Raw genomic sequence first — 23,978 nt, 5'->3', positions numbered from 1 at the left:
GATAAACATGCTTTCTACACTTTTATCCAAGTCAGTGAGGAGTACTGTGGCACTCCACCAGAGACCTCTCTTTGGGTTAGCATTCAAACACCCTAAAATAACAATAATAATTTTAAAGTTAATTTAAAAATGACATTTTTATAATACATTAAGTTTTTGCAAAGTCTTTCATAGGCTTATGTTATCATAGGATTTAGGGTTTGAAGGAATTTTAGAGATGAACTAATCCAATCCTTGCCTTTTACAGAGAAGGAAAAATCAGCCCTTTCTTGGTTGGGGGGAGGGTAAGGGTGAGGGAATAGGGAAAACTCTGTACTTTTTGGGGGAGGGGGAGAGAGAGAATGACAGAATGGAGGCATCTACCCCATGGTGAGGGTTGGAGCAGAGGAAAAGGAGAATTTGGAGCAGAGGGGGAAAAAAGAAGAATTACAGAATCACAGAGTTGGAAGGGATATCAGAGGGCCCCTGGTCCAAGCCCTACCTGGGCAAGAATCCCATCTACATCATACCCAGCAAGAGGCCACCTTTAATACTTCCCATCAGAGGATCATCCTCTCCTCGATGCACTTCAACTTGTCTTTGCATTTCTTAATGTAGCACGTAGGCAGGGGGGTGTTGGTAAATGTTTAACAAATGGTTCTCTGAAAGAAAAATGTGTGCAGTTTAGTTTGCATTATTAACATTTTCTCCATCACTTTCTTAAGTCTAGACAATCAGCAAAACAATAAATCAAGCCCTGATTTATAATTTAGTTGATTTTGAGGTGTAAATTCTTACACTGAAAATTTAACATTTGACTGGGGACTTATTTGGAGCTGGCTCAACACACCCTCAAATCTGAGGCACCCATGTGGTGCCTGACCCCCACCCTGGATAGTTTCTCTAGGTTTAAGGAGATCTGTGGTTCCACATCCACTCATAGCTCATGAGCCCCCACTAATGAGTTTACTTTTTCTCTAGTCAGTCAGAGGACATGATTAATGCAAAATAAAGTCATTGAAAGAAAATGACATGGTAAGAAGAGTCACAATAGATTTCCCATATAAATCTGGTACATGCTCTCCCAGAAATAAATCATTCGTATGGAGAATGGGTAGGTATGGGATCATACATGAGGGGCACATGTAGTTAACACCATAGTACTGTGGTATCTTTTGATGACTTTACCCTGCTGCTCTCAGTGGATCTGCTCCCTTTTTCTCTGGGCATTTTGAGCTGCTAAACAACTGAGCATTGCATTGATGATCTAAGATTGTCTTGTGGTGGTCAGTGGCTGCTTGGGGCTGACTGTGTCATCTCTGTTGTGACTTGCTTCATGATGCCAACTTCTGTCCTCATCTCTTCAGGGCCATCTGCCTGAGTGGGTAATAGTTTGTTAGTCACATTCACTTCATCCCTAGCTATCCCTAAATCTTTCTTTTGCCCTGGGTTTTGTTGGGAAATCATAGCCCTATGTTGCAGATAATCATTTAACCTAGGGTTAGATATTCCCAAGTTTCTTTTTGCTTTAGTATGCAAGTAAATTTGAGCCAGAATAAAAGATAAGCTAAACAGTTAAGGCCTTTTTTTCTCTATCCACTTACCCTTTATTCCTTCCTGTATCATTTCTATTTTTGATATATCTTATTTTTCCCCTCAATTACATATTAAAATAATTTTTAACATGTTTTGTATTTTAATACAAAATACTTTTATCCTTTTTTTTTTTTGAGGTGGGAATGCAAGGCAATTGGGGTTAAGTGACTTGCCCAAGGTCACACAACTAGTAAGTGTCAAGTGTCTGAGGCTGGATTTTAATTTAGGTCCTCCTGACTCCAGGGCTGGTGCTCTATTCACTGCACCACCTAGCTGCCCCACCTTTATCTTTTCTTAAGTCTTTTATAACACTCCTATTTTCTCAGCTGGGGACCTTGCCTCATACTTCACTGGAAAAATTGATGCCTTTCACTGAGATGTCAGTCTTCTCTTCCTCATCTGTGGCCACTCAGACATCTCTCACTATTCCATCCATTACCCCTATTTCACATGAAGAGGTGGCCCTTCTCCTTATCAAAGCAAACCCTTATATCATCCTTGATACCGTTCCTTCCCATTTTTTCTAGCAAATTACCCCTGCTATCTGTCTCTCTAATTTTCAGTTTTTCCCTGCTTCCTCTGCTGCCAGTGAACATGCCCATGCCTCCTTCATCCTTTAATTGACCATTGTTGTTAGCTATCATTCAATATCAAACTCTTGGAGAAAGTCTATACTAGATATTTAGAGAAAGGTCGATACTAGATAATTCTACTCCTTTTCCTCTCACTCTCTTTTTAACTCTTTGCACCCTGGCTTCTGACCTTAATATTCAACTGAAACAGCTTTTTCCAAAGTTATCAATAATCCCTTCATTCCAAGTTAAATAGACTTCTCAGTCCTCATCCTTTTTGCTGTCTCGGTAGCCTCTGATGTTACTGAGCACGCTTTACTCCTGAACACTCCTTCCATTCTAGTTTTTGATGACCTTGCTCTCTCCTGGTTCTTCTCCTTCCTACCTGAGACCTCCTTTTAGGTTTCCTTTGCTTGTTCTTCATCCAGGTCACAGTCCCTAACAGTGGGTATTCTCTAAGATGTTGTCCTGCACTCTCTTCTTCCTCTCGATTGGTAATGTCTCAGTTGGTGTAGTGCCAATGCAATATACATAGTGCCCATGATCATGATAAAGATGGTGAGTATAAGTATTGCATGACATTCGATAGCAAAATATACTAGGTTCTCCAGGTAGAGGACAGAACTGAAACATTTATTTAAAGACCAGAAAACCCAATCCCCAAAGCAGTAAGCTGATTCCATCATAGTACCAAAGATATTCAGAAGTCATAATAACACTGAGAGCCATGCCATACTTCAGCCTTCCCACAAACCAATACAAGATCAATATTTACTCACAAACCTCTCTCTCTCTCTCCTGAGCACCTCTCTCTCACACTGTCTGGCTCTGACTCCCAGCTTCTGTGGGCTCTGCTTCCCTTCAGCAAATTCCCTCTATCACAGGCTCCATGTGATTACATTCAGTCAATTAGGGGGAAGAATTTACTTACAGAACTTGTTATATTTATCCCCCAATTCCCTCTTCTTTCCAATTTGTCTATTATTGCTGAGGGCACCATTATCTTCCCAGTTCACCAGACTCACACCTTTGATGCATCCTCAGCTCTTCACTCTCACTCTGTGTATTTAGTCTGTTCTGGTATCATTGTTTCCACCCTCACATCCTCCATTTTATTATCTTTCTTCCTGGTGCTATCTTATGTAAGGTCAGTTTGTACTTATATTATCTTCCCCATTAGATTGTAAGGCACTGTCTTTTGTCTCTTTCCATGTCCTTGTTGCTTAGCACAGTTCCTGGTACATAGCAGGCACTTGATGAATGTTAATTGATTAATTGGTTAGTCCATGCCCTTATCACCACATACCTGGATTATTGTAATAACTTTTAGTTTGGTCTCCCTGCCTCAAGTATCTCCACACTCCAATCTATTCTCTATTTATCTGCCAAAATGATTTTCCTCAAAGTGCAGGTTTGACCATGTCATCCCAATCAATGTTTACTCAGTGGCTTCCCATACCTTCCAGATTAAATATAAAATTCTTTGTTTGCTGTTCAAGGCCCTTCACTACCTGTCCCCTTCCTACCTGTCCAGTCTTCCCACACTTTATTACTCTTTACATGCTCTAAAATCCAATCCTATTACTCTATATGCCTACTCTGTGCCTTTGTACAGGGTTGTCCCTCATTTCTGGAATTCTCTCCCTCCTCATCTCCACTTCCTGGCTTTCTGGTTTCCTTCCAGGCTCACCTCAAATTACATCTTCTTCAGGATGCCTTTCTTGGTCCTTTCCCCACCCATTCCCCTATACTTCTAGTGCCTTCCCTCTTATGTGCACGTAGTTTTTTTTCATCCTGTCTCTCTAATTAGAACATGACCTCCTTGAAGGCAGGGATCATGTTTTTGCCTTTCTTTGTATCTCTAGTATTTAGTACAGTGCCTGGAACATACTAAGTGTTTGATGAATGCTTATTGACTCACTGAATCATGTCTCTGATATCCTTCTTGTTTTGGTGTTGTGCAAAGACTTCCATGTCTTCCTCCATTAAAATATGGCATCCACAATGGAATCCAGTATTCTAGAGGTGGTCTGAACAGGACAAAGTATGTAGTGGGAAAATCCTGTTTTCCCTCATCTGGATACTGTGCCTCTTTGCCTTAGTTCAGTCTTGGATATTAAGATACAGAGTCAGAGCTTCATTTTTTTTTGATCCAATTATGGGATTTTATTGATTCAATTGGATTCAATTTAGTTCAATTCTATTCCATTCCATCCTAATTTCAATTCAGTTCAATTCAATTCCAATTCTATTTCTAATTCCATTCAGTTTTGCAAACTTTTCTTAAGAATCTACTATATACAAGTCACTATAGTAAAACTTGGGAACATAAAAACAAACCCCCAAAAGTCACTGCCCTTGGGGAGCTTACAAGAGATACAGAAGTAAATACAAAAATAGCTGCACAATAACATAAAGTAATTAGCCAAGGGAGAAAAGTGCTAATAACCGGGGGTGGGAGGGAAGGGTCAGGTAAGATTTCATATCGGAGGTGACACCTAAGTCAGGCTTTGAAAGAAGCCAGAGGTTCTCTAAGGGGGAGGTGAGCAAGGAGTGCATTCCTGGTGTGATGGCCATTTATGCTGAAGCACAGAGGCCTGTATGTTATCACCTTGATAGTTTACAAATTTATTTAGTGGACAAAAGATACTGAGGATATATGTTTCACTCAATCTTTGCTATAGGTATGGAGTGAAACATACTGCTACAGGTCTTGGTATTGGTTTGGATTCTGAGAGATGAAGCAACTACTACTACTACTACTACACTTATGTATCTATATAGGACCTACTATGTGCCAGGTACCGTGCTAAGCATTCTACAAATATCTCATTTGATATGAGGATGTTATCTTGTCATTTCAGTCATGTTTAACTCTTTCTGACCCCATTTAGGATCACGAAGAGTCAGATACAATGGAAATAATTGAACACATGATGATATGTTGTCTTCACAGCAATTATGTGAAGTAGGTGCTGTTATAGCCCCCATTTTATAACCTAGGAAACTAAGGCATATAAGAGGTCATATGGAGTGAATTGCCCAAGGTTTCTTACTAGTAAATGTCTTTGATCAGATTTGAACTCAGGTTTTCTTCTATCCACTCATATCTAGCTACCCTACCAGCCCCAACCCAATGTGTTAGTTCTGTTTAGCCTGGGTAGGTTAGGCTCTTTGAAGATTTATGCTGAGCTAGACAAAGTAAACTGGAGCTCTTTACAAATGTACCAATAAAGGGTAATAACATTAGCTAATGTACTTTAGGTCTCACAACAACCCAGTGGGATGGAGATAGGGAGATTTTCATTGATTTCATTGATTCAGGGAGGTCCTTGATAAGGAAACTCTTTCTGCCAACATAAGACAGCACCTCCTCTTCAGATTGTAATCTTAGAGAATTGTCTACAGCATAGGGTGGTTAAGTGACATGTCCATGGTTGCACGGAAAATATCAGAGGTGATACTTGACCTTGGACTCCAAATCCAGCACCATGATATTTCAAGTCATCTTGGAATCCACTAATTATGAGTAGACCAGGGGTGGAAGAATTTCTGAATATCAGGAGCTATACTTAGGAGTGACTCATGAATGACTCATCAGTCATTCTAGCCATTTCCGTCTATTTGTCCCTGTCACTGGGAGAAAGACTTCTGACTAACCAGGTTGCACCACAATCTTAATGAGACTTGCATAACATTAGTAATTTTTGGCTTCCATATCACACTGCAGATTCACACAGTACATTATCTAAGACCCTCAGATCTTTATCATAATACTGGTTGTCTAGCCATATCTCCCCCATGGTGTACTTGTGAGATTGATTTTTCTTCAGTCCAAGTGTAGAGCTTTACATTTAGTCCTATTATATTCTATCTTTCTCAGTTCAGTTCATCACTCTGTCCTGTCAAGGTCTTTTGGATCCTAACTCTTTCATTAAACATTTAAGCTCTCTCTTTCAGTTTCATGTCATCTAAAGACTTGACAAGTATGCCACCTAAGCCTTCATCCAAATCTCTGATAAAAATGTTGAACAACATAAGGACAAGGGCAGATTCCACAAGCCATCCCTTAGATACTTCCCTCCCTCTTGAGGTTCAGGCATTCAAGCAATTTCAGATCCATGTAATTATACTATCATCTATCCCTTATGTCTTCATCTTGTCTACAAGGACAGCACGATTGACTTTGTTAAATGTTTGGTTGGAAATCTAAGTATACTATGGCTAGAGTATAATTTTCTGATCTGTTAAAGGAAATATGGTTAGTTTGAGGTGACCTGTTATTGATGAATCTATACTGGCCTTTTGTAATTCATCACTGCTTTCACTTCTATCTATTCATGAACCAACCTTTCAATAACATGTTCTAGAATTTTCACTGAATCACAGAATTTAGAGTTGAAATGAATCTCATTGAGCATCTAATCCAACTCATGCCCTAAAGAAGTCCCTTTGGCAATCCAACTTTCTAAGGCAGTCCATTCCACTTTTAGACTACTCTAATCACTATGGCAGTTAGATGGCACAGTGAATAGAGCACCAGGCCTGGAGTCAAAAAGACCTTAGCTTGAATCCAACTTCACACAAATAGTTGTGTGACCCTGGACAAGTCCCTTAAACCTGTTTGCCTCAGCTCCTCATCTGTGAAATGAGAAGTAAATGGCAAACCACTCTAGTACCTTTGCCAAGAAAACCCCAAATGAAGTCATGAAGGGTCAACCATGACCACCACCACAACAATCATTAGAAACTTTCCCCTGACATTGAGTCTAAATTTTCTTTATTTCTACTTCTGCACCTTTATTCCTACTTCTTCCCTTTGGGTCCAGAGAAAACAAGCCTAATCACTTTTCTACATGACAGCTGTTCAAAAATATTTGAAGACAGCTTCATATACTCGAGGGTCAATGAAGTATAGTGGATAGAACACCTAGGTTTAGAGTCAGGAAGTCCTGAGTTCACATCTAATTTCAGGTACTTCATAGCTGTATAACTTGGTCTCGGTTTCCTCATTTGCAGAGAGTTGGACTCAGTTACTTTTCAGGTGCTTTCCATCTTTAAATCTGTGATTCTATCAAGTTCTCCTTGCATATTCTTCTCTAGGCTAACCATTCCCAGTTCTTTCAGCTGATCCAAGGCCCTTGTCAACCAGGGATTTTGCCAGAAATAGAAATCAAGCTCACTGGCTTATACTTTGCAAAATTCTACTCTATTTCTGTTTTTGTATATTAGGACAATTGATTTACTCTTTTCTAGTCATGCTTTATTTCTCTTATTCCTTGAGATGTTTCAAGGATCAATAAGTGTCTTAGCAATCACACCTTTAGTTCTTTCAGAAATCTTGGGAGTGATTCATCCAGGTCTGATGACTTCAATTCACAGAGGGCAACTAAATGCTTCCTGACCACCTTGTCACTTATCTTGTAGCTTCCATTCCAAAGATCATTCTCCTCATCACTCAGAATTGTAAATAAGCAAACTAAAAAACTTCATATTTCTGATTCCTCATCATCCATCATCATCATCTTGATCTCAAGCAGTGGTCCTGTTTCTTATTTGACATCCCACATCCCCCAAATACTCAAATAGAACTGTGGTCTCTTCAATAATGCAGGTTACAGCCCATGAATGTCTGCCTATTCTGTTGAACTGTCATCCAAGTCTTCCCATAAATTTTCCATAGTCAGATGGCCCAATGTTCCAGAGTCCTTCCTTGCTTTCTCCCGAAATCCTTAGGGTACTAGTGGAGGATGCCAGCTGTCCATCTGTCATTCCTTGCCCACACTATACAACTAATACAATTTCTCTTCCTAGCATATAATTCTTTGATGACATCTTTTTTCTTGTCCTTGGAAGCTCCTCATTGATCGTATATTGCTGTTTACTCTCCTTCTCCATGTGTCTTTGCATTGTCCTTTGTGTCTGTCACATTTGAATTTTAACAAAAAGGTAAACTGGCAATTCTCCAAGCAAGATGACATTTATTAGCAGTGGCATGCTGCCTGTCAATAAATGGGCCAATGGACCGTGTCCGTTAATGGGAAAGATCCAAGTAAAAGAACAATTCCCCTTTTATAGGTTTTGGGGAGTACAGAACAAAGAACAGAACAGGGTAGGTAACATTATGGTATTGGGGACAACATGATTTGTTACAGAGCTGAGGTGAAGGGCACAATATGATTGATTTGAAACTTTGGTAGTGAGGGCTAGCTATAACCCCCCACCCTCCTTTTCTCTCATGAGACTAAGAAGTGCTCATAGTTTGAATGCAAGTGCAAATGAGTGGCCCAGACTTTTGGATAGCAAACCAGACATCCTTGATGGATAGCTTGGTGGTGTTAAGATATCAGGCCTGACTCCCTTCCATTTATACATATTCCCCAAGGTCAGTTAAATTTCTTCAGGCAAGAATAGATTAATGATTAGCAGTAGAGTGGGATTTATAACCTTAACACATTACAGGCCAGTTGAATTCTGAACCAAGTTCAGAGACAAAGAGCCATGACTTATGCAGTTATAGCACCAAATCAATTAATTGTGAGTTGAATCAATAAGAAAATGATGCAGGATCAATTCGGTCTTCTCATGTCTAATCTTTGGAGTTCTTTGTATTTTACGTTTCACTGCTATACAGCAACATCAGTAGGATGTTGGTATTAAAAAGATGGGCCTTAAAGAATTGGAAATTGAGGGGATGCCCATCAATTGGGGAATGGCTGAATAAGTTGTGGTGTATGAGTATCATGGAATATTATTGTACTATAAGATATTACAAGCAGGCTGATTTCAGAAAACCTGGAAAAACTTACACATGTATGTCACAATCTGGGCAATAGACATTCTTTATCCAGTTGGTCTTTCCTTTGTAGATAGACGATCAGGTTAAAGTTTTGGGGTGGTTACAGATCTGAATGAAATCAGAGCAATGTCATTGATGATAAGGAGCATCTTGGAGGACCTCAGTCATTACTGGGAATCCCTCTTCAACTTGGATTCTATTGGATCTCCTCCATCACAGTGAAGAACAAACATGTTTGGTGGGCAGACAACTCCCTTTTTCAAGTCTTGCTTGATTTATATGATTAGAAGTTTGCTGAACAGGGCTATTGCTTTTATATCTTTCGAGGAATCTAGAGTGATTTTAATAGGTGGATGGGAGAAACTTTATTGGAAAAGAAATTATAAGGCAGTTTTGTTCTACTAAATCAAATGCTTTTTTGACAGTCCACAAACATTGGAAATTTAATATTTTTTTCCCTCCATCTTTCATCAATTGTGAAAAGGTATGGACGTGATTTCTTGTACACACTCATGATTGTCTGCTTGTCCCATACTAATATACTCCTTGGGGTGCCCTCCATTCAGATATAGACCACATTCATATGGGAGAGCAGACATATTTGTTGGTATTTACTGATGTTCTCTCAGTTGCCCTTTTAAAAAATTAATAAGCTTCAAGATTTATTCTGTACCTTGGGTATCTTCTCCTCCTTCAGATACTCTATGTATCAATCCCTCAATGCATTAACAATTATGTCATTTCCTGCAAGGACCACATTTATGTATACTTGGTCCCATCTGACTGCATTTCTAATTTTTGTTTTCTTTATCAAATTAGATCAAATGAGATGATATTTGTAAAGCACTTGGCATAGTGCCTGGTACATAGTAGGCACTTAAATGCTTGTTCTCTTCCTGCTTCCCTTTCTTTAGTACCATTCCCATCTCTTCTACAAGTACCATCAAGATGGTCTTGTTAAGGTTCAAGTTTGATGACTCTATTGCTCTTGATTAATAGTTTATTGTGGGGGAGGGAATATTATTCTGTTATCACAATAATTTTTGTGAATGCTTTCTATGAGAGAAATTATTTGCAACATAGCAAAAAAAAAAATCTACCCCCCAAACCAAAAACCTATTCATTAATAGCAAAAACTCATTCCAAATAAAGGAGTTGAAAGTCATCACTATGATAACCATGTATGCTACAAATTTATGTTACCTAATCTTAACTGGGTCCTTACAGTAATTGATTCTCTATTTTATTTCCCACAAAAGATATTTAAAACCTTCTATCTTCAAGCCTACCCAGTTCTCTCTTCCTCCCACCTCTCAGGTGAAGACTGCCTTTTACTTTACTGAGAAAATTGAGGTAATGTGCTATGAACTCCCTTTTCTTTCCTTCTCTTCATCTCAAAATCCCTTGACATCATCCTTTACTCTTTCCTCCTCTCCTTCAGAGGTTCCCAAAATGGGTGATACTGCCCCGTGTGTGTGTGTGTGTGTGTGTGTGTGTGCTGTAATGATGGAGGTGGTATAATAGCCTCAGGCACAATTGCAGGGGGCAATGAATAAAAATAAATGGGCTGTGGAAACATAAGAAGAGAATTTTGAAAAATCATTTATTCATGTTTTATCTGTTGTGTAACAGAGTAGAAATCATGATGTTTGTGCTATTTTCCAAATAAACATGCAAAATGCAAGTTATAACTGATCAGTGGTCAAGTCTTCAGACAGGTCTTAACAAGCAAGTGTTGGCAGGTGAGCATGTTGTGTATTGTGCAGAAGTCTAGCATACATCAGCAGGAATATGTGCATGTAATGACTTGTTTACAATACAGTACTATACAGTTACATGATGCAATATTGCATCATCAAAATTTTGATGGAGGAAAACCCCCACAAATTTAAGATGCATCATTAAAAATATTTTATATTTTTTGAAATGATGCAAATAGAAAAAACCCAAAACCAAAATGTCATTAAAGGGTTAAAGAGAGTAGATTTCCAGGGGGGTGATGAATAATTTTTTTTTTTGAAAAGGGGTGGTAGACTAAGTAAGTTTGGGAACCTCTGCTCTAGTCTCTGTTAATGAAGTGTCATTGCCTAGATAACCCCTTTACATTTGCTCTTGATCCCATCCTTTTATTTCTTCCCCAGTAGATTGTTACCCCAATCATCCCCCAATCTTCAGTATCTCCTGATGTACTGCTTCCTTCCCTATTGATTTCAAAATTCCAAAGTCTTCCCAATCCTTAAAAAATCCTTTACTAGACCCTACCATCCCCTCATGCCATTGTCCTTTATATATTCTGCATTTTTCAGTCAAACTTGCAGATATTTCTTCTCACATTCACTCACAATCTATTGCACTTTGGTTTGTAACCTTATCATTCATTGGAAACTCTTCTCTCTATATTGACCAATGATTTCTTAATTGCAAAATCTAATGGTATTTTCTAGGTCCTCATCTTTCTTGACCTTTTTGCTACATTTGAAACAGATGACCACTCTTTCCTCCTGGATACTCTCTTCTGTGAGATTTCATGCTGTTACCCTCTCTTGGTTCTCCTCCTACCTACCTGATTGCTCCTCCATCTCTTTTGTAGACTTATCATTTGTCTCATGTCCCTTGGCTGCTCCATACACACCCTTGATTCCATCTCCCAATTTGACCAGTAGATCATTCTGTCTAACATGTCTTCTCTCTCTTTAATCTTCAGTCTCTTCCCATGTGCTGACTTTGCCCTTCTGCCTACAAACACAACCATGTCTCTCCCATCCTTAAAATATCCTCCCTTAATCCTTCTGTCTCCCCATTCCTCTCCTATTTGTGGTTAAATTCTTTGAGAAAGTCATATAAAATCAGAGCCCCTATTTCTTCTCCTCATGCTTTTCTAAACCCTTTGTAGTTCAGCATCTGAGCTCATTCTTCAAATGAAAGTATCTTCTCCAAAGTTATCAAATGGTTTTTTATTTGTCAAGTCTGTCTTTTTTCAATTCTCATCCTTCTCGATGAGGATTTGACACTTTCAATGATTTCCTTTTCTCCTCTCTAGTTTCTCTGATTCTTTGTCTTCTTTGCTGGTTCTTAATCCATATCACACCCATTGTGAATATCTTCTAAGGCACCATCCTGAGCCCTCTTCTCTTTTCTCTCTGTACTGAATCACTTGGTGACCTCATTAGCTCTCATGAAATATGTTATTAGCTTTATGCAGATAAATCTCAGATATATTTGTGTGAACTTGACTTTTCTTTTGACCCACAGTCTCACATTCTCCAACTGCCTATTGGACATCTATAATTTTATGCCCAATAGAGATCTCAAACTCAACCAGTCTAAAACAAAAATCATTATTTTTTTTTTAAGCAATCGGGGTTAAGTAACTTGCTCAAGGTTACACGGCCAGTTATTTCTGGGTGTGGTGCTGAGTATGCGAGCCCAGATTTGATCCAGGTCATCCAACACTGGAGCCAGTGCTCTTACTCACTGAGCCACCTGGCCACCCCTAAGCAATTGGAGTTAAGTAACTTGCTCAAGGTTACATGGCCAGGTGTTTCTGGGTGGGTGCTAAGTGTCTGAGCCCGGGATTCGATCTCCAGGTCAGTCTGACACTGGAGTCGGTGCTCTGAATACTCGCTGTGCTATCTGGCCGCCCCTAAAATCATTATCTTTTACACACCCCAAGCTCTCCCCTCCCTTCTTCTGAACTTCCTTATTTAGCAGGCAGAAGGAGATAAGAACAAGGCCTGGAGATGAAATTAAATTATCTAATGAGTTGTATCTATCTCATTTCTCCTTCCTAGTGATCTCCAAATAGATTCCTTTTCTTGTCTTTTTTTCAAGGGCACCACCATCTTCCCTGATATGGAGACTTGCAACCTCATCTTTGACTTACTCTCATGCACTCCACATATCAAATATTTTTCCAAGCCTTGTCATTTCTACCTCCACAGTATTCCTCTCATATGTCTCTTCCTCTCCATTCATATAGCCACCATCTTGGCTCAGGCCTTCATCACTTCAAGCCAAGGATTATTGCAGTAACTTGATTAGTTTTCCTGCCTCAAGTCTCTTGCCACTCCAGTCACTCCACTCAGCTGCCAGAGGGAAAGATGGAGACAGAGGGAAGGAGAAGGAGAGAAAGAGAATATGTCTGTATAGCTGTAGTCCTTCATACAGGGTCATATCATGCTTCCACATTAGTTCTTTCCATCCTTTGTTCCCCAAGCTCCCCTCCAAATTCTTCTTTTTGTCTGGCTAGTCTGTAGCATACTCCTCACAGCAATATTGTTTTTCTTCCTCACTGTGATGATCCTCACTCAATTGCTCTGTATTATTTCTAGAACATTCTATTGTGTTCTATGCTTTCCTCCCTCTGGTTCTTGGATTTTCTTACATGAGTATAAATTCTTAATATCTAATACTACTCTAGGCACCCTTTTATCTATTCTGTTCCTCTTGAATGAAGTATACCTTTCTAGAACCATTTTAACATTATGCATCTCATCCCACCAAATCTTGGTGATACTTATGAAGTTCAATTTGCTTCTGTAGGATCTCTAACTTGCCCTGTTTATTACCATACTTTGTGCATTGGTATATATACATCTGAGGCCATGGGTTTTATTACTATCTTTTTCTTGAGTATTATTTTATCTAAGAGAGGACATTATTGATCCCCTTCAACTATTGGTCCTCTTTGTCTGTTTTCCTTTCTATGTTCCTTCTCTTTGTGGTAGCAGGTCAGTGGGTAACCCAAGTTGAGTAGTTTTCTCCTTCTCTCTATCTTTTCAGTTTAAAGTCCTTTTAATTAAAATTTTAAGATCAAATGAATATTTTTAGCATTTCTTGTTAGGAAAACTTTATCCTGGCCAAGAACCTATCTTCCCTATATTTTAAGTCTTGGTCCAGATATCCAAATTTCATTTTCAGACACTACTTCCTTAGCCAGCTGTTCACTTCTGAAATCTGCCTTTCCTTTCTGAATTCCCTACCTTGAATTGGCAGTAGTGATGAAAACACCACCTGTGTCCCTAAACTTTTCAGAGTTTTGTCCCAAAGCTTCCTAATCCTTAGTTCTTCCTGGTAATATGGTTCCTTCCTGACTCCTCCGTGAATCGCTAAAAGAAGGCAGTGGCTGTCAAGGTTTGACAGCTCCTAGGAGGTTCTCTATGACACAGTACAAATACAAGCCTGGAGAGGACAGGAAACCTTCCTTCTGTTGTTTATGTCAAGTAGACAAATAGCTGTCTTGGTTCTCCTTAGCAGGGTCAATTGCTGGGCCTCCATTATTAGTGAATTCTGCCTCTGACCATTACTGGATGGTTACTTCTCTGGCTAGCACCTATGGTTTCATTTGGGAGGGCACAAGATACCACTTCTTCCTGAAATGGTCTAATTCTCCCCTCCAGAGGAAGACTCTCACAATGATTACATACCACCAAAAGTCTAATGGTCCTTCATTAGGTTATTATTTTGCCCTTCAACCTCTTCACAATTGGCAATTGCAGCTTTTCTTTCCTGTTAATTTCCTCCCTTTGTTTCTCCTTTGAATCATTTCCATCTTCCAAGGAATACTTCATTAAAAAAACAAACTATTGAAACTTTTGTCTTTAAAATCAGGCATTTCCTCATACATATTCCCCACCTCCCCATATCATCCCTAATTCCTTCCCTCCCCCCATCTTTGTAATAGAGAAAAACACTTAAACCAAACTGATGGGCAAGTTGAGCCTATATGACATCCTGTGCATCATTCTAGACTATTAGTTCTCTGCCTCTTTATCGAGAGCAAGGGAGTACATTACATCATCTATTCTCCACCACCAGGATTTGTCATTGCAACATGTCTGAGTTCAACTGCCTCTTAACATTTGTTGCTTCTGTTCATTGTATCAGTTATGTCTGATTTTGTGACTCCATTTGGGGTTGTCTTGGCAAAGATACTAGAGTGGTTTGTCATTTTCTTCTTCAGCTCACTTTACAGATGAAGAAACTGAGGCAAACAGGCAAACAGGTTGTGCCCAGAGTCACACAGCTGTTAAATGTCTGATGCCAGATTTGAACTCAGGTTTTCCTGACTTCAGGCCTGGCACTTTATCTACTGTGCTACCTAGCTGCCCCCTCTTAACATTTAGATGACTGTAATCATTGCGTGCATTTTCTCCTAGTTCTGCTTTCTTTGCTTGGCACCTGCTCATGTAAAACTTCTAACACTTTATTCTCTTGAGGACTTGGAGAGTAGAGATGGATTCCTCTGGTCCTTTGCACTTTGTTCTTTAGGACTGGGACCAGCTTGGATTTTGTGAAAATATAAATGTTACTTGGTTCTAGTAGAACCAGGGACACGGATTGAAGCTTAATTCATTTGGCAGGCAGAAGCAAACAACACCCAAGCACAGAAGAAGCAAAAAACCAAACAAAACAAAGATATAAGAACTCAAGACAAAATTCAATTACCTAATAAGATCTGCCCAATTTTTTTGACTTTGTCCCTCTACTTTTCCTAATGGCTAAGCACTCTGTCCTCCTCTCTCGGGGTAAGGCTTATTTTATTTAGGGTACAGAAAGAAACAAAATAGAAAGACACAAGATGGAGTCCAATTATTTATTGAGACCCACCCATCTCAATTCGTCTTTCTAATGATCTCCAGATAGATTCCTTTTCCTGCCTGAAGGCTAGGCTTTCTGCTCTAGGGAGAGAGAAACATCTGCTCTTGGGGAAAGGTGAAAGAGAATAGTTAGACTTTTGTTTGTGTGTGCAAGTCAAGACATCACCCTGTGATATCATGGGTCCTCTTAAAAAATGAAGGACAAACAACAGCAGTATGTTTGTGTATGGAGATTGAGTCACAGAAACATAGACTCTCAGCAGTGGGTAGAGGCTTAGTGGTCATCTTGCATGACACATACCTGTACAAGGTTCCCCTCTATGACATCCCCAACATGTGCTCATCTAGTTTCTGCTAGAAGACCTCCAGTGATGGGGAACTCACTTCCTTTGGAGTCATCCCATTTCATTTTTGGATAGCTCTAATACTTATGAAGTGTGTCACTTCCCTGCCCCAATTCTAAGCCTAAATTCACATCTTTGCAAACTTCTACCAAGTGTTCTTTTTGTCTTTTGGAGGACCATTGGGATTAAGTAACTTGCCCAAGGTTACAGGCTAGTTTTTTTTGTGTGGGTGTTAAGTGTCTGAGGCTGGAACCGAACTCTGGTCCTCCTGACTCTGGGGCTGGCGCTTTACTCACTGTGCCACCTAGCCACCCCAGCCACTCACAGTTCTTAGTATATCTTTCAGGGGTCAAAAAGAACAAGTAGATTTTCTCTTTCAGGTGATAGCTCATCAAATATATGAAGACAGCTATCATGTCACTCCCCAATTTTCTCTTTTCTAGGTTAAACATTTCTAGTTCTTTCAAATAATCCTTAAATGACATGACCTTGAGGATCTTCATCATCCTGGTTGACCTCTTTGGTTCACTCTCCAGTTTATCAAGAGCTTTCCTAAAATACAGCTCCTAGAGCAGAACACAATGGCCAACATGTGGCCTGACTTCGGTAGAGAATGGTAAAAACATCAGATCTTTGGATATTTGGATAATATTCCTTTCTTAAGGTTGCTTAAGATCACATTAGTCCTTTTACCTGGGAGAACCTGTTGATTATATTGAGTTTGCACTAAAACCCCATGATTGTATTTTTTAAGGACTCATCTAACTAACTTCTTTATCTTGATTTTTTAATCCAAGTTTAAGTTGACCATATATTTTTCCCTATCAAAATTTTACTCTATTTGACCCAAGCTTATAGCTGATCACGATCTTATTGGAACATCCCTCTTCCTCCCAATATATTAGCTTTCCCTCCTATTTTTGCACCTTCTGCAAATGAGATATTTTTGAAGTACTTAGCACGGGGCCTGGCATATGGTAGGTCCTTAATAAATGCTTGCTTAAACAAAATTTATGAGTATGCTACCTACATCTTTATTCAAATGGCTAATTTACAGAACAAAACAAAACAAACCCAAGATCTGAGGGCCTCAAGTCTATTGTGTGGCCTTTTCTTTTGGAGGTAAGCTCAAAATTGACTAGGGTAGGGCCATGGGGGAGGAACTGTCCCTACTTTCCAAGATTGAGTTCAGATTCCCACTTAGAATAACCGTTTTGGGGTGATGTATTAGAATCAGAAAATATCACAACCAGAAAATTATAGAATATCAGAGCTGCTTGGGGACCTTTATAAACACTGAATTACAAACTTACAGCATGTCAGAAGTAGAAATAACCATAAAAATCTGTTTCACTAATTTTTCAGAGGGGCAAACTGAACGAAAGAAAGAGGCAATGACTTGTAAGGTGGGGGCTAAGTTTCATCATCACCCCAAAAGTTCTATAAAGCCTTCCGGTGCTCCATCCATAGGCAGAACATTTTGTCCCTCTACTCCAGACTCCCTGCTTGATTTGGTTATTTAGATCACTGAGTATTTAGCTCAGTCCCCAGGATCATTTGCATACCCTCCTCCTTCAGACAAAAGCCCAGAATAAACAGGACAAGCTCATGTCCCCCCTTTTCCCTTGGTGGTCATGGGTGGCCAGGAGGAAGTAAACAGCTTCTTTGTCTCCCTTCTCAAATCCATGTGATTAGGACGCAAGACTTATTGTGACTTATTAAAAGGCCCCGCTGCGCCCAGACTATTTCTCCCTTTTCGAGACTTGTAAGTTTTGATTAATTCTAGGCCAGTGGGAGTCTGAGAGAATGGCAGGAGCCCATGAGGGCTCTGTGTGATTAAGGCCAGACCTGGGGGCTTCACCTCAGTGGAATATTCAGTTTTGTGTCCCCAGTTTGCCTCCCTGAAGTTCCCACAGACACTTCAGGACACAGTAGGGAGGTGAAGTTTTTGTTCCTAGAGAAAATTGACAAGAGTGCCTGTGGCTATTGTGAGAACTTGGTTTCTTGGTAGTGGCATTTTAATTTTTAAATTGATTTGATTTTTCCCTGTACTCAGAGATGAATGTCACCTTCCTGCTGGCTGGGTAGAGAGAACTGAGAAAGCTAGGGTGGAGGGGAAGGAGCCCTTGACTGGGAGCTGAGAGGCCTGGGTTCTATTCCCAACCATGACACTTACTGGACATCTAAGCCCTAAACTTTGCTTTCTGTGCCTCAATTTTCCTTTCTGTAAAATGGGAATGATGGAGTACAGGCTCTGGGAAGCCCCTCCTTGAATCTTCCCACTTGATGAGGCATTTGCCTAAGGCTATAAGCCTTCCAGAGGCCCAAAACTCTGTTACACTTAACCTAGCCTAGCCCTCCATTGTCCAGCTACTTCCCAACCTTGATCCTATCAAAATATCTAGACCCCAAATCTGTTACCTTTAAAGGAGCCTAGCCCTCCATTGTTGGTCATCTCCAGGTAGCCTTCAGTTGTTTCCCACCCTTAATCCCAATCCTAGAGTCTGACCTGACCCTCCCCAAATCCCTCCTCTAAACTATCCCTAAATCCTCCCACAATCTTTCTGAATATAAGATCCATTTTACCTCCACGAGGGAGACAGATTCAGTCTAGCTCAGACTCAGTCTGTGTCAAATTGTTCTGGCCTGCTTGTCCAAAACAAGTGTTACAAATATGTAGGCTCCTTAAGAGTCTACCTACTTGGGCAAATATTTAATAAATTTTGTTTGACTTTGACTGAGAGAAGGCTTGAGTCAAATTCATTCGGCAGGACTTGGCCTGTTGGCATTTTGCGGTCTTAAGCACCTCATGCCTCCAAACCTCAACAGAAATGTGATTAGGAAGGTGTTCCCAATCCACCTAGTGAGATTATAAGGCACTCCATTCCACTCTTGGATACTTTCACTGCCAGGAAATATTCCCTTACAGGGAGGTAAAATCTCCCTCCTGGTAAGGTTCTCCCATTGTCCCTAGGTATTATCGTGGTGCCAAGCAGATAAAATCTAACCCCTTTATCCCACAGGAACCTCCTCAAAGATTTGGAGATAGGAATCACTTAGTCCCTAAGCCTTTTTTCTCCTCTCAGGTCAAACATCTCCAAGTTCTTTCACCCAGTCCTTGTATGGCCTGGTCCTCTTGGCATGCTAATATGCTGTTCTGACAGGCTAGAGCATGAGCTAAATATTTTTTTTAAAGAAAGGCAAACAGCGTTAACTGACTTGTCCAGGGTCACACAGCTAGTAAAGATCTGAGGTCAGATTTGAACTCAGGTCCTCCTGACTCCAGGGCCTGTCAGTGACTTTGCTAAAGTGTGGTGCACGGTACAGAACACAATACCCCAGATGTGGTCTGTTGAGGGCACAGTTATAGGAGGAGCTCTGGATTTGAAGTGAGAGGACATGAGTGCAGATTTTGTCTCTGTTACTTTCTGTCCATGTGACCTTGGGTACCTTCTTGGGTCTCATTTACTTCCCGCATAAAACGAGGGATTTGGGCTAGACAATGTTTTAGGGCCCTCCCGGTTCGAAGTCCTATGCTCTGATGAGTTCTGTTATTCTCTTCTCTCCTTCCCTTTCCAAAGGGTCTGGAAGCATTTTCTGCCTCTATTTGCATCCTCTTCTGAAGACAAAGGCTAAGACTCCCTCATTGAGCCATCTGATTTCAGCATCACCAGTCTATGTGGGGTTGAATTAGAGCCCTCTGGGGAGTATACATGGAGCTGAGCTGAGCTCCTTGGGAAGAAAACATTTATTAAACTCCTACCATGTAGTGGGCATGGTCAGGCACTGTGCTAAGCGCTTAGCAAATATTTTTTCATTTGATCCTTACAATAAGCCTGGGAGGTAGGTGCTATTATTATCACCCCCAGTTTACATTTGAAAAGACTGAGGTAGACAGAGGTTAAGTAACTTGATCAGGGTCACACAGCTGAGGATGGATTTGAACTCAGGTCTTTCTGACTCCAGACTCAGGGCTCTATCCACTGTACTACATAATGGCCCCATTTTCTAGGAACAGACACTCAGCACTATAGGAAGTTGGGCTGAGTTAGCAATCTCTTAGTCTTCTAACTCAAGCAGAAGGAAAGGATGGTGGCTACAAGAAACAATTAGCTACTGATCCAGGAAGAGTAATCTAATCAAGAAATCTTACAAAGATTGACCACACCAACCTCCTTTCTTCCTCTTGGAGGAGTGTGAGGGACCCTCTGGGAGGTTTCTTGGATTTCTGGTGAAGGGTGGGGAAAAGGACCCTTCTCCCCACAGTAGCTAAAGTGGCTGCTTGCACATAACATTAGGCATAAGTGTTGGGGTCCCCGGCTACCTTTTCTGCTTGTATTTCTTTCCCTTGGTATAGATGACTGAATAGTAATCCTGAGATGGCCATTCTAGCCTTAGAGGTAACCTGGTGAGTTCAGGAAGTCAGGAATTCCCCAGTCCTTCAGCTGGAATTGACTGGCAGTAGGGAGTTGTTTACAATTAACACCATTCTAAGAGAAGATGCTCATTGACAGGATGAACCCAAGGCATAAACTCATTTTCCAGAAAATGAAGGAAATGTTTGTTTAGTGAAGAGTTGACATGAGCCAAATCAATGTTTTAAGTCATTTCCCCATGGGCTCCAGGGAAGGGGTATAAAGAGATAGACAAAATGAGACAAAGAGTGACACCTTTCTTTAGAGATTAGGCTTCCCTCTCCCAAGACTGGACCTGATTACTCCTTGAGCTCAGCAGGTGGGCCCCCTCTTAGGAGACAGCATTCCTAGTTCCTCCTGAGTTGGCAACAGGATCTCTTGCTACCCTCTGGACTGGAGAAAGCTTGGTGTTGGGTTTGCTTTTCTGAAAGAGCGTAGACACCAGAAACCCTGAAGATCCTTTTAATAAATGGACCTATATGTTTGGTAAATAAATGAAGCCATAGTTATTAAACCTGGGCAGAGTCAATTTTTATCATGCTTCTTGCCCTGCAATCAAGGAGAAGCATCATCAGGGGCTTCTCTCCAGAGAGAGACACCATGGTACAGGAAGGAATGTCTGATTTAGGAGTCAAGCATGTGATTTCAAATCCCGGCTCTCACTGGTTGTATTGGGAAAGTACTTAGGTTCTCTGTGCCTTAGTTTCCTCACATGTAAAATAAGACATTCTACTTAGAAATCTATGCTTGAATGATTCAGCATTGCATTTATTTTTATGTAAAAAATTCTTTTGAAAATTCACTTTGTTAAGTATTTCTCAATTACGAGAAAAAAATTAGCATTCCTTTTTAATAATTTTGAGTTCCCTCCTTCCTGACTTTCCCCCCTCCTCAAGAAAGCAAGCAAGCGGGAGGCTAGGTAGCACAGTGGATAGAGCACCAGGCCTGGAGTCAGGAAAACTTGGGTTCAAATCTGGCTTCAGAAACTTACTAGCTGTGGGACCCTGGGCAAGTCACTTCATGGTGTTTGCCTCAATTTCCTCATCTGTAAAATGAGCTGGAGAAAGAAATCACAAACCACTTCAGTATTTTTGCCAAGAAAACCCCCAATGTGGTTACAAAGAATTGGACATGACTGAAATGACTGAACAATAACAAGAAAATACAAGTTAAGTCATCAGCATTGTGTGTTGTGTGTGCTTGTGTTTAAAGATGGAAGCCTCTTAGGGGCAGCCAGGTAGCACAGTGAGTAAGAGCACCGGCTCCAGTATCAGGACGACGGGGGGATCAAATCCGGGTGCAGATACTCAGCACCACACCCAGAAATAACTGGTCGTGTAACCTTGAGCAAGTTACTTAACCCCGATTGCTTTAAAAAAAAAAAAGATGGAAGCCTCTGTCTGGATGGCACTCTTAGCTAGGGGATTATTGTCCGCATCCTGAATTCACCACTAGAAGTGGTCCAGGGCTTCAGTGAGCTGATGAGTTCTTCAGGGAAGATGATAAGAGGCTCTTTTGATTGGGGTGGGAGATGAGATTAAAAATATGCCTGAGTATTATTGGTTTCTTTTGTAATCCATGCATTTGGAAACATGGCTCTGAAAAGGGGTCCAGAGGCTTCACTGGGATGTCTAAGGGGTCCATGGCACACAAAAAGTTAAGAAACCATGCACTAGATGGCCTGTAAGGGCCCTTCTGGCTGGAAATCCCTTCTGGCTGAGCCTGTGACATATGTGACCCAGAACAGCATTTGGGTTTTCCCTGGCCAGTTTATGTTTGCTCCCCTTCTCATTTCCGTTGGACTCCGGCTGGTACTAAAGTGTCTTTGTATTTCCAGCGCTACGCCTTGGGGAAGATGTGGAAACAGAGGGGGCAGGACAATGGAGTGGAACTGGGTTAGCAGGGTGGAGGAGCAGCTTTGAGGAAGAGAGGGCCCCCTCCCCTTTAAACAAGTGAGAGCAGTTTCTGCACAGATTGCCGCTTTGGGGAGGGAGGGGGCTGTGGTAGAGGGGGTGTCGAGATGAAATCAAGGCTCTGGCTGAACTCAGCCTTGCATAAGGGCTTTCCTTGGCTCAGAGACCTGTTGCCTGTCATCGGGATTAGAAGAGCCGAGAGACTGTTGTCTGCTTTAAAAGTTATGAAATGAAAGCATTTCCTGCCCGCCTCCCCTCCCCCTTATAAAATACGGCTTGGTGAAGTTCTCTGTGACTACTTGAAAGAACTTTAACGAAGCTTTAGTGAATAGTGAGGGAAGGGGCGCAGGTCCCTGGGCAGAGGAGGGGCCAGGCTAGGCATTATTCCAGGTCAGACGCTGCTCTAAGCTACCCTGGTATTCAGAAATATGATTTCCTTTTGGGAAGCTGTGTCGTACAGTGGCTAGAGTGCTGAGCCTGGAGTCAGGAAGACCCGAGTTTAAATTCTGATCCAGACACTTACTAGTAGTGTGACCCTGGGCAAGTTAACTGATGTCTAGTATCTACTGAGAGAAATAACCAATTATTAATTGAGATTAAAGTTTTCCCTTTCTATTTCCTCATTCAGAAATAAGCGCTGTAGGTTATTCAGGCAGTCTCTGAAGGACTTTGCTAATAGATGGGATTGCCCAAATTCTTGGGGTACATGCTTTTTGATTGTAAGTGAGATCCCACCCAACTAGAAAACTTTACAGATAGAATCCAGTCTAGTTGAGATCTTGTCTTTGCAGTCTTCCATTAGAATTTAGGGTGACCCAGCTTATGAATGAGAAAATCAACCAGCATGATCTGGGTAAAGATGAATTCTTTGGTCTAGATTGCTGGAGATGGCTGAGTCTCATGATTGGGTCACTTCTCAGCAGGTTTTGCTGAAGACTTTTTGCCCACCTCTTCATTAATATGACCACTCTCTCATTGATTGATTGATAAGTAATCAGAATTAATTTCCACCCTCAGGAACACCCACTTTTTCAAATCTATTTAAACATTCAGTATTTTCCAGGGAGGGTTTTTGCTTTAGCCATTTTTTTTGTGCTAGCCATAATTAATAAAATTGACTATTAATTATTCAGATATTGTATCTCTTGGACTTTTCATATGTTACAGTCTCTCTCAGAGTTATTATTAAGGAACAAATGTGATAATATTTGTAAGGTGCTTAGCAGTAACCAGCACATAGTAGCTTCTTGATAAATCTTCCTTCCTTCCTTCCTTTCTCTCTCTCTCTCTCTCTCTCTCTCTCTCTCTCTCTCCCTCCCCCTCTTTCTTTCTCTCCCCCAGGAGCTTTTTGCAGAGATCAGTGACTGGATCAGGAGGAGTCCATACACTTCCTGGTTGCAATTGGGAAAATTATACCTTGTGGTGTATGAATGTGATAGAATACTATTGTGCTATATGTAATGAGGAAATCGATTATTTCAAGAGGAAGTGGGAAGACTTGTACAAACTGATGCACAATAAAGTGAGCCAAGTAAGAACAGCTTATAGTATAATATCAATATTATGCAAATAAACAATTTCGAAGATTTAAAAAATAACTGATCAAAAATGAAATGAGCAGAACCAGAACAATTTAAACAGTAGCAATAACACTATGAAACCAGATAACTTTGAAGGTTATAAGAGCTGCAAAGCTGTAAGCAAGAATAATGACCATTCATGTTTCCAGAGGACTGATGATGAAGCATGTTATACATGACA

General features: G+C 40.6%; 1 long non-coding RNA gene across 2 annotated transcripts; it reads right to left on the bottom strand.

Annotated features, from left to right (window-relative positions):
- Window positions 1–487: 487 nt before the first annotated feature.
- Window positions 488–3,316, bottom strand: LOC138146363 (uncharacterized). 2 transcript variants are annotated; one of them, XR_011164459.1, is made up of 3 exons: window positions 3,175–3,316; window positions 1,168–1,356; window positions 488–641 (listed from the first exon to the last, which is right to left on the bottom strand). It is a non-coding gene; the product is annotated as an uncharacterized lncRNA (long non-coding RNA). The 2 variants fall into 2 exon arrangements; XR_011164458.1 differs by having other exon boundaries at window positions 3,079–3,206.
- Between the last annotated feature and the right edge of the window lie 20,662 nt (window positions 3,317–23,978).

Source organism: Petaurus breviceps, unplaced genomic scaffold (genome assembly GCF_028583685.1).
Source record: "Petaurus breviceps papuanus isolate PSGF00001 unplaced genomic scaffold, PetGlider_PUasm1.0 90760, whole genome shotgun sequence".
NCBI lineage: Eukaryota > Metazoa > Chordata > Mammalia > Diprotodontia > Petauridae > Petaurus > Petaurus breviceps.
This window is presented reverse-complemented; position numbering and strand designations above follow the sequence as displayed.